This window comes from Dama dama, chromosome 20 (assembly GCF_033118175.1).
Source record: "Dama dama isolate Ldn47 chromosome 20, ASM3311817v1, whole genome shotgun sequence".
Taxonomy (NCBI): Eukaryota; Metazoa; Chordata; class Mammalia; order Artiodactyla; family Cervidae; genus Dama; species Dama dama.
This window is the reverse complement of record NC_083700.1, coordinates 21,813,180-21,816,410: the sequence shown is the minus strand read 5'-3', so window position 1 is coordinate 21,816,410 and position 3,231 is coordinate 21,813,180.

Sequence of the window (3,231 nt, the reverse complement as noted above, 5' to 3'; positions counted from 1 at the left end):
TTGCATATAACCTACGCATATCCTCCCAGATAGGTATTAAAAGTAATCTAGACATACTTTAAACTAATACAACGTAAATGAATAGTTGTAACAAAATGTAAAACTACGTACATAGTTGCCAAGGCAGGGCAAATTCTAGTTTTGCTTTTTGAAACTTTCTGGGTTTTTTTTTTTCAAATATCTTCTACCCACAGTTGGTTGAATCCTCAGATTCAGAACCCATGGATACCAAAGGCCAAATGAAATTGTTTCACAATTAAGGAAACAAAGGCTCAGAGGAATTTAAGCACTTGCTGCTGAAGGTCACACAGCCACTTACAAAGACATGATTAGAACCAAGGTCGGCCTCACTCAAAGTCTGTGCTCTTCATCCCTCCAAGTCCATTGCTTCACTAACGAGATTATGGTCTTCATGAAGTCACTGTGCCCAGCCTTGCTTCCTCCCTCTGTTAGGGAGAGCTGGAGAAATAGTTTAGAAAAGTTTATTACCCTTCTAAGAACCAGGTGGAAGGAATAAAGGACTCCTGATTTAAAGGTGAAGAAGACATGGTCTCACCCTTGAAGTGGTCCCAGAAAGGAAGTGAGACCAAATGCTTTAAGTCTATCAGCAGGACATGAACAAAGAGATGTGGATACACTGAGGCTATATATGTGGGAGGAGGGAAGCTTCATGAAAGAGGAGGTGATATCTCATGGAACCATTAGGAGGACTTTGTAGGTCAAGAGGAGACTGAAAGCATTCTAGCCAAAGGCAACTTTATGTGCAATGGCAAGGAGCTGTGGGAAGGCCTGGCTGTGCCATGAATGATGTGCAGCTCAGCAAGGGGGTGCTGAGGGTGGAGTTGGGGAAAAGTGGAAAGGAGTGTGGTTGGAATGATGGAGTGGAACTTGAATGCACTAAATGTTTGAGTAACTAGATTGCCTGCTTAGGAATTCAGTTGCTTTCAGTTAAAAATCCCAGAGGTGTTAAAGGGGCTAAGATCCAGTCTATTTGTGAAGGTGTTCGGCTTTTACAAATGGCCTACTCTGTTATATATTTTAATGGCTTTGGTAAGAATGCTGGGAAAGGAACTCCAGGGAGCAATAGTAATTGAGGCTGATATAATTTGTAGGGTATTGGCCTATCTGGACTTATCTAATAAGGATTTATAGCTAGATAAAATCTAAAGTGTTAAATCTAATTCCACTCCTCTCATATGCTCTGTAGCTCTCCCTCTAACAGGGAGGAAACAAGTCTTGCTTCATGAAGCCCGTAATCTCGTTAGTGAAGTAGTGTGCTTGGAGGGATGAAGAGCACAGACTTTGAGTGAGGCCGACCTTGGTTCTAATCATGTCTTTGTAAGTGGCTGTGTGACCTTAAGCAGCAAGTGCTTAAATTCCTCTGAGCCTTGGTTTACTTATTTGTGAAACAATTATAGTTGGCCTTTGGTCAACAAACCACTCTCCAGATGCTAGCTATCAACAGTAGACTGTGGTAGCCAGAGTGGTGAAGATACAATAGAAGTTCATCAATTAAAAAAAAAAAAAGTTCATCAATTAAAGAAAAATAATATACCCTACCATAATAGAGTAGTTAGAATAAATGAGAATTAAATATAAGGAGCCTAGGACAGAGCTGGAACCTGAGAGGCCAAAATGCTGGATTAGGAGGCAGAATAACTTAATGGTTAAGAGTTCAAATTCTGCAGCCTGACTCCTGAGTTTGCTTACTAGATCTATGACCATAGACTAATTAATTATCTAACCTGTAAGAGTCTCTGCTTCCTCAAAATGGTAAAGCGAGAGTAATAACAGTAGCTACTTCATGGACTTGTTGCAAGAATTAAGAGTTCATTTAGAATAGTACCTGGCACCAACGAAGCATCCTCCCACCATTCCCCACCACTGTCACTGGATTAACAAATTACAAGGCACTCACCAAAAACAAGTGCTAAAGATTCCATCTCTTTAACATCATTCTAATTGTTTTACTTCTCTCTCTAGCCCATTTCCTGTCTTCACTCAGATTATCTTTCACCAGACTACTGCTAAAGGCTCTTTTCTTTTTGCTTCAGTTCTTTTTATTCGCCTAATATATTCACACACTAGCCAAAGTGTTCCTCTAAAGAAAATCTTTTCTCTCTTTATACCTTTTCCCAGGTGATTTCACTCCCCTCCTTCCCACTTTCCCACCTCCCCTCCACCGCCCATGATCTCATTTCATCTTCAACTCTTGCTTCTCAGATGCCAAAATTAATAAACAAAATTTTAATGACAAACAGAATATTACATAGACTCAAAAATCTCCAATTACAAATGGAAAATATTTTACAATTTTTTCTGAGAGATACCACCTTAATTAACTGATCAGAATTATCATTAACAAAAGGACAAAGCAAATTATATGCCCCCTAGTAGTTCAGTGAGAAGGATTCAATATCACTTCTGCAGTTTTCCTGCCAAAAGTGTATATCCTAAATCTGAATCAGAAAGAAACATTAGAGAAACCCAAATTGAGGGATATTCAACAAAATAAATGGTCTATGTGTGCGTGCTAAGTCACTTCAGTTGTGTCAGACTCCTTGCAATCCTATGGACTGTAGCCCACCAGGCTCCTCTGTCCGTGGACTTCTCCAGGCAAGAATACTGGAGTGGGTTACCATGCCCTCCTCCAGGGGATTTTCCCAGCCCAGGAATCAAACCCTGTGTTTCCTGCATTGACAGGTGGGTTGTTTACCACTAGCACCACCTGAAAAGCCCAGATGGTCTGTACTCCTCAAAAATGTCAATCAGGAAAGACAAAGACTAAAGAACTAGTCCAGATTAATGGAGGCCACAGAGACATAACAACTGAATACAGCATGTGATCCTAGACTAGATCCTGGCCCAGATTTTTTTTTTTTTTCATTTTCTATAAAGGACATTATGGGACAATGACAAATTTTCAGTAAAATCTGTAGTACTGTATCAATGTTAATTTCCCAAATTTGACAATTATACTGTAGTTATGTGAGAAAAAAAATTTTACTAAGAATGTATTAGCAAATATATATTAGAGCTCTTCAGAGAAACAGAACAAAAATATATGCAGAGAATAAGAGCAAACCAGCAAAAAAGAGAGAGATTTATTATAAGCAGTTGGCTCACATGATAATGGAGGGTGACAAGTCCTAGATCTGCAGGGTGAGTCAGCAAGCTGGAAACCCAGGAGAGCGGATTGTGTAGTTACAGTTCAAGCCCGAAGGTCTGAGA